General features: G+C 41.1%; 1 pseudogene; it reads right to left on the reverse strand.

Annotated features, from left to right (window-relative positions):
* Positions 1 to 8,209: 8,209 nt before the first annotated feature.
* Positions 8,210 to 8,515, reverse strand: LOC115941242 (small nuclear ribonucleoprotein E pseudogene; annotated as a pseudogene).
* Positions 8,516 to 8,718: the final 203 nt, after the last annotated feature.

Here is an 8,718-nt window from a genome sequence, read left to right on the forward strand (position 1 = left end):
ATATAATTGAAGAAATAAACTACTTATTCACATTAGTATTTATTTTCAACCGGATTAAAAAGATTTTACAGAAGACCCTTTGAACAGCTTTCTCACAAAGGTTCAAATTTTAAAAAGATCCATCAATACCAAGTTTTACTCAACATGTAGGTACCCGTCTTCTTTAGTTCATGTTTATAGTTGGGTGAGGAAACTCTTCCATTCATAGTGAGGTCTTAAAGTAGTTTCGAGGAAAACCTCAGATTTTCATTATTGTGTATTGTGTATCTTTTTTTACACCATTCAGGAGTTTTGCACAGGCCGACAGTAGACGCACAGATTCTTCCTACCTTCGAGTGGTTTTTGAATGGTTTTGATACCTGGATCTACCTCCCAGTACTTAGTGGACTCTCCTAATTTATTAATAATAAAACTACCACCAATATAAATGTCCTATTTGTAATGTACAATATTCATAATATATAATATTAATAATGTCAAATCTATTAACAGGTTGGGCAGCAGTACTCAAAACATTTTAGTCTCAGGACCCCGTTACACACAAATTATTGAGGAACCCAAAGAGCTTTTGTTCATGCGGGTTGTATCTGTTGATAGCCACCATACTGAAGTTAAAACTGAAACATTGTAAAGTAATTGGATTTTCATCTTTCTTGTGTTTGGTCTTTGCAGTATCACTTTCCATGTAATCCTCTGGAAAACTGGACTTGTGCCCTCCTGAGAGATGAGAGGAAAAGTCTTAGTATGATTATGAATATACATTGGACTCTGCAGACCCCTCTGGGGCACACTTTGTTGATGGACTGGGGGTGTACATACTCTGCTGTGTGAATGGGTATCCTTAACAAGATCTGTCGAACCACTTCTTGAGTTCTGTCTTGGCAACTCCCCACCATACACACTCCCAGGCCCCCTTACCTTCCTGCAGGTGCACACCAGTCTTTTTCCTTTTTGATCTATGAACATAAAGTCAAAATCACATTTCAGCAGATTCGTTACAAGGGATCTATTGATTCGTTAGCTTTTGTCATCGCTGAACTTTTTTAACTTCATATTTGCTCACCTTATCTGATACTTTATTGCCTATAAAAATAAGAACAGGAATGGTTTAACCAGAAGTTAGTTTTGATTTGTGCCATGAAATTAGTATGGATACGTATGTATGCGTAAGGAGCTTTTATGAGGATACTTGTGTCTGAAGGGAAATGTTTGTTTTTATCCTGGGTCTTCCTTGTCTCCCTAAGCCCCGCCCTCCCACTCAGTCAGCATTCCCTCACCGCCCTTGGCCTCTGCACTTCTTCCCGTGCCACTGACTTAACTGACCACACGTCAAGCAAAGGCCGTGGTAACCAGAGCCAGAGAAATTGCCGAGTAATCAGTGATTGCTGTCTCCACTTTCCTCAGCTGTGTTTTCATTCCTATTTGTTAGGCAGCCCGGATCCCCGCTGGGGTCCCTGCCTTCTTTCTGCCTTGTCACTTCTGCTCCAGCCACAATGGCTTTCTTGTCCCCCCACAAACCCAAGATTCATTGCTACCTCCAAGTTTTTCTGTCCTCTGCCTGTATTGGCTATTTTCTCTCTTCTCTGCTACAAGAACTTTCAGAGAGTAAGTCCCTCATCACCATATCTGAAGTAGTTACTCTGTTATCCTATTCTCTTACCTCCTATTTTCTTCCTAGAACTTATCTAAAGTTTTCTCTCTTATCTAAAGTTATGGTCTTTGTTCTGTAAAGTGTGACATTCATGAGGTTAAGGGACCTTGTCTTCTTTATTGCCATAAATGCTGCCTAGCACAGAAAGTGCTCAAGAGCTGCTGAATGAGTCAGGCACTCCTCCAAGCCTGTTCTTAGATTGAGGAAGGTCACCATTGCCATCACCGCTGCAGTGGTGGCCTTCATTGCTTGGGAACCAGAAGTCAGCCTCTGAACTGGGGAGGCACAGAGTAGGAGAAAATTGGTGCTGCTAATTACTGCTTGAGAAAAAGCTATGTGACATTCATTTTCCTTACCAAGGAGGAAGTAGGCTGCTGAATACCTTCAGTATTCTCTTTAACTGCTTTGGAGATCTGCCTCCTACTTCCTTCTTTCCTTCCTTCCTTCCTTCGTTCCTTCCTTCGTTCCTTCCTTCCCTCCTTCCTTCCTTCTTCCTTCTTTCCTTCCTTTTTTTCCAAAATTGCCTTCAATTCTAACTTAAATTGGATTTTCTCTGGGTCAGAGAAGGTGTGGGAATCCAGTGATTTATCTTGAGACCACTCAGACTGCTGGAAGGGACCTAGGGGGTGATTCAATCACAGTTTACAGATGAAGGAACAGGCTGGGAGGCTTGGACTTTTCTAAGATCCCAGGGAGTGAGAGAACTAGAACTTCAAGCCCAGAATTTCTCCTTTCTACTTCAAAGCCAAACACTTCTAAATCTGAGCCCAAACCTTTGACTTAATTGTTGACCGACCAAACAATTAAATGCAGCTGTCCATTTTCTGACTTGTAAAACGAGAAATATCCACGCACAGATTTGTTGGAGAATGAAATGAAGAAGCACTGTGTGTGACATCTTGAAGCCCGCTCTGTGGCAGGCTTTTCTTCCACCCTCCCTCTTGTCCCTCCTGCGCTTCTGGCTGTCCACACGTGGAAGATCGTGTTCCGTTCCTAATTTGGCTAGTGTTTCTTTCCTTCTTTGCATCCAACTGTAGATCCTCTTCAAAGCCATGGGCTTTTCGGCTTCCATGTGACCAAAAATTGCCTACATAAGTGAAACGTCAAACATTTTATTTTTAAAAATTAGTCTCATTTTAGAGTCTCAAATGTTTCCGTGTTCTGAAGCGTATATATCACTTTTCACTTCAGAACTGTAAACATTTCTTTCAGTGACACTAACACCTCTACCATTTAGAAGAAGTTTGATCATAAAATGGTCATTGTTCATGGTACAGGAGGGATGCTTTCAATTGTAACCAACGCAGTAAGGATTTTATCAACTGACTCTTAATGCTACCCAGTTTAATGTGGTTCCAAAGTGAATAATTACAAAATAAAACAAAGATAAAACCAAAACATTTTTTAAATTACCCAAAATGACAGCAGAGGGAGCTATTGAGGTTTGATTACATTTTTCCATTGCCCTGGTTGAGGTTTTTTTGTTTTTCTTTAAACTATAATATTTTGACTTAGGCGTTCTCATCTCAGTATCAATACGCAGGAAAACTTTTGTCATATTGGAGGATGTATATGCAGTTTGGGGGATTGCAAAAAATGAAGCTTTTTTTCTATCCACTCCCCCCTTCAATTCCCTTACCATCCCCAGGATTCCTATAAAGAAGGTCTAAGGTCTAAGAAAAATAATGATGATTTTACAGTGGTAATTTTAGAAATGAGTCTGCTCCCTAGTGTGCATGTGGGTCATTGTCCCACACTGTGTTTTTGTCTGGCTTCCCGGGACCTCTGTTGGGTTTCAAAAGTCTTCCAGGGATTGCTTGTATGATCCCTATCGCCCTGCCCGGTGGCATCTGAGACATGGAAGGGTTAAAATTCACAGAATTTTATGAAAAACCCTCATTAGAATGGGGGACGGTTGCACCCGGACTAGGGCTGCTGTGTGCGTGCATGTGTGTGTGTCATATGTGGTGGGTGCTGGTGAGGAGATGATGTGCAAAAAGTTTGTTCCAGGCTTTCTCCACAATCTTCTTTAGGTCACATCCGTGTTTATGATCTACTTCTGCTCTTGATGCTTTTGTCTTCCTGACATCACCTACTTTCCTGGTGTCTCCTAAGTGGATCCTCAGCCTCAGGGTACCCCCCACTCCAAGCCCATAGTCTTCATGTTTTCAACACTACTTTGAATTCTTCTTCTAGGAATTTCTTCCTCTGTGCATAAGTGCACAAAATATGTGGGTATGTGGGGATGCTCCTTGTAGTATTATTTGTGATAGCAAATAACTAAGAAATGGGAACAAGTCTGTTCATCTAAAAAATAAACGGTGAAATTCTTTACAGTGAAACACTCTACAGCCATGAATGCTTACGCAGAGAGGTGTTGGTGTATTTTAAATAAAAAAACTCATGTCACATATGATTTGAATGATCTGTACCATGAGTTTTAAAATCAAACACATAATTGAAATAGAAGATTTACATAGAATTTTAACGCATAATTTAAATGTAAAGCAAATTTTTAAAGGATTTTATAGATAAAGTTTCCAGAAATATATACAAGGCATTCATAACAATGGCTAATTCTGAACTCTAGACTTGCTGGGTATGAGGGCGGAAAGAGGAGAGATCTTGCTCTTTGTTTTATGTCTTCCTTTAGTTTGAACTATCTACCGAGAGCTCATACTTATAATTAACAAACTAATTGAAATTTAAATGAATAAATCTACGATCTTCCAAGACCGAATCCCAGCATCAGTGTTTCCCTGAAACCTTCCATAACTCCTTGGTCTGATGGTCTGATTTAGATGGTGTTCCTTTGTGGCCCCTGACTAGTAGTCTTCTTCTCTGCTTGAGACTGCTTCATGCAGTAGAACCAGCTGAGGCTTTGATGTCAGGCACACCTGGGGCAAAATGATGTGATATCGGGCAAGATATTGAACCTCCTTTAGCCTGAGTTTCTTCACCAGAAGATCGGGAACATTGACCCCATTATTGCAAGATTGTTATCGGGGCAGTGTGAACTTATGCAAGGGCTCATAGCATGACAGGCAGATGGAGGTGCTCAACAGGAGGTAATGGGTATTTTTTTTGAGAATAGAGATTGTTTTCCCTATTCTTATAGTCTTGACACTTTGTTGAATAAATACAGTAATGCTTTCTACACCAGGTTTTTCTTCTGTGGCATGACATCATTCTCTAGACTTTTGTATCAAATTGCACCTGAATTACGTCTCATTCACTTCAAGCTGTACTCTCAGCTAGCAGTTTGGATGAACAGTCTTGATTGTGACTTAATACCAAAGGCTGACGTGTTTCCAATGGTCCCGTAATGACCTCCCTAGAAGGTGAGTCTAATGGGGACACCAGTGCACCATATTAGGACAAAGCACAGTTCTCTCTTCATTCACGAGGAGGATTTGGCATTCTCAAACCAACGGCATAGGTCGTTTCTATATTACTGATGGGGTGCATTTTTATCTGCTCCTGAGGGCATCACCAGCCTGCATCAGAGATAGTGGGTGGTTTTATAATTTTAACAGTGTCGCCCCCTCTTATGAGCTCCCCCTTTTTAAAGGCCTTTCTCCCATACTGCTTTTTATTATGTTTTATTCTGCAATCATAAGCAGTATTTGCCCCATAGCAGTCTTGTCAACACAAAATTTTGAATGAATTAATTAATCCATGATTTTTGCCCAAGTCTGATAATATTCCCAGGCACCTAATTTTATGTCATTTTGTTTAATGAGGTATAATCACACATTTTCTTCTGCTTCTTGAGAAGCATTTAGATAGGGCAAGAACCACTGATCAACTTGATTGTTACATAAAGATATAAGTGCAACTGGCAGAGTTCACTTGTTCAGAAGATGCTTCTGTAAGTTGGTGCTGCATTAATGTGATAAGGTGATACATCCAGGTGAGCAAAATACATGTCAGAAATAGACTCTATAAAAATTCAGTGCTGCCTGTCTCCTTCCAGCAACAAAAGCTGGAAGTGTTCTTGGTTTTAGCTTTCCGTTTCGACACTTTTTTTTTTTTATCAGCAGCGAGAGATGTGTCGTTTTATCTTCTGTTTTTAATCTCTGTTTTAAACCTCCCCCCTACCACCAAGAACAAATTAAAGGTCTATTCTTCTTGATAGCTAAGATTGTTATCCCAGGAAATGAGTCAGTGAAAATGTGTCTGCATAAAATAGCTGTAGCCAAATCTGTTCTTAATGAAATGCATTGTTCTAGCAAGAGCCCAGAGCTGAGCAAAGAGGTCAGGTGATTCTTCCAGATCACCACAGCTAGAACCTTTACCAACAAGTCAGTATGCCAAGTTATATATACCTGGGAGGAAATACTTCTTAAAATATGTCTCCAACAAGCCTAAAAATGTCATGAAAGTCCTAACAAATGGCCACAGTTCCTTTATCATGCCCCTGATTGGGAGGTAGACTTTATGTCCCCCAAGGATCTTCCCTGCCCTGTGACTACTTAACCAACAAAAGGCAGTGTTAAGTGACACTTACCTAAATGGGTGTAAGCCTTAAGAAGGTCTAGAAGCTTCTGGTTTTACATTTTTGGGAGCCCTGATAGGCCATATAAAAAATCTGGCTGCCCTATTGGAGAGACCACATGACACTACATGGAGAGAAAGAATGGATCCATGCCGGTGTCTGAGGGAAGCCTCAAAATGATTCCGTCTCACCCCTTATGATTATAACCTCGTGAGAGATCAATCACAAAAATTTGTAACATACGGGTTTGGCTTTGGCTCTGGAGTGGGTAGAGGCTGGAAGGGACTCAGGGAGACTATAAGTGAGGCCTGGAAGGATGGAGAAAAGCTGACTCATGTTACCCATGACCAAAAGCTTGGCAGCAAGTTGATAGAATGGAAAATAGCAAATATTATCTAATGAACTTGTGGCTTGAGCTTTGTGCTCCATATCTGCACAACAACTTTGCAAGGATGGCATCAATATCCCTATTACCGAGGTGAGGAAATTCAAACTAGAGGAGATCTTTTCCCAACATCACACAACTGGTAAATAGCAGAGTCATACTTTTAACACAGTTTGGCTTAGGGGATCGCCAGGCAGAGTAAAAAGTATCAATGGTTTTCCTTTAGCTATGTATGAAAAAGTATCAATCGATAGAGATGAACTGGAGAAGAAATTATTGAATTTTTGAGCAGAATCTAAAGGAAACATTTTTCCAGCAGGGACTCTTAGAGACTTGGCAGGTGTTTCTGGTTGATGAGAAAACAGCAAAGGTTCTTTTGTTCAAGGGTGACTGGCAGCAACTCGGCTGTCTCACATGTAACCCAATGCCTCGAGCCATTATGCAAGCTATTCACTCGGGGCAGAATCATGCTACATAGAAAGTCTTTGGATTTCTGTCTCAATGGTTACAACATGGCCAACTCATGGAGACTTTTTCAAGCATGCCAGAGTTCCAGGAAATACCATGGAATAAGCTATTCAAAGCATGAGGGTGTAGCTTCTTCAAACTGGTTAGTACAATGGAAAAAATGGCAAGCCCAATAATGAGTCCCATACCCCGAGAATGATGAGTTCTTAAAATCTGACCTTCAATGTGGGGAACTTTATGAATTTTGTTGTTGGTACCTGGAGTCCCTGTGCAGGAGACTGTGATGATTGCCCAGTATAGATACATTCCCATCCCCCCAAATAAGCAATGTCTCTGCAATCTGAAACAAAATCCAGAATGGGAATAAAAACGATACCCCTTCAAAGGAACCCAGCAATAAGGCCATTTGGATATAGATTAACAGGGGTTTCCCAAAGAAGAGATGGATGGAGTGAGCGCTGGAGAAATTTAGCTATCAACCGGGGGAGGTGGGATCCAAGAGGGAGTTGTCCACCCAGGTGAAACAGAAAGTGACTCTTTAGAACCAGATTCCTCTATGGTAATCAACCTCCAGCTACCAGAGGTAATAAGTCAGGGAGCTTTCTTACCTTACACTCTTATGTCCAGATTTACAGCCTGTAAGGAAAAGACAGATGAAGGGTGGGACCAAGAGGGAACTGGACCTAGAAGAAACTCTCTGACCCTAGAAAGAACTGAAGACCTGACACTACATTGAGGTACAATGGCATGGGCTGGAAGGGTTGGGGGTACAGGATTCTGTGGCATTTCCGGCTGCCACTGTTCCCAGGATTATTTTGTCCAGTTCTTTTTTTTTTTTTTAAAGATTTTATTTATTTATTTGAGACAGAGAGAATGAGAGACAGAGAGCATGAGAGGGAGGAGGGTCAGAGGGTGAAGCAGACTCCCCGCCGAGCAGGGAGCCCGATGCGGGACTCGATCCCGGGACTCCAGGATCATGACCTGAGCCGAAGGCAGTCGCTTAACCAACTGAGCCACCCAGGCGCCCCAGTTCTTTTTTTTTTTTTTTAATGAAAACAATCCCACAGCATTTATTGTCATCTGGTAATAACATAAAGGTAGTCAAAACAAAACACAAAGGTATTTGTTCATATATGAACAAATGTCTTAGAACTACACTTCCAACGAAGGACATCTAAAAAAAAAACCCAGACTGCATGGCCTTCTCAAGAACTTCTCACTTCATTGATCATTTCTAGTTGGAGACAGTTTGGAGCAGGGTAATATTATCTCCCTTTAGCATGATCCGACCCAGTTGTTTTCTTGACTTTGTTTTAGAATGAATCTCTTCTGCGTCATCTAATACAAGGTTCATGTACTCATCAAAACCAATGATATAGCCCTCTATCCGCATGTTCACTTGCTCATAAAGCCACACCTGAACCTGAGATTTATTTTGCAAGTATCTGAAGATGAGGTTGAGGAGCTGTACCATCACTTTCTGCACTTTTTGGCCCCGGCCAGTGTATGCCATGCTGGAAGCTAACCTTTTATCAGGTTCTTTGGAGCAATGAGAGCCACAGAGTCAACTGACCAGATTTGAAAAAGCAGTGAAATGTGGAAGAGAACTGTAGTCATCTGTACTGGGCTGTTGAAACCACCGTTAAACACTCTTGTTGTCGTTTTCATTGCTGAATGCATACTTTGTATTGATGTTTTACGTGCTCGTACTGTAAA

The sequence above is a fragment of the Leptonychotes weddellii genome, chromosome 4 (genome assembly GCF_054177405.1).
Source record: "Leptonychotes weddellii isolate Sample4059 chromosome 4, ASM5417740v2, whole genome shotgun sequence".
Lineage (NCBI taxonomy): Eukaryota > Metazoa > Chordata > Mammalia > Carnivora > Phocidae > Leptonychotes > Leptonychotes weddellii.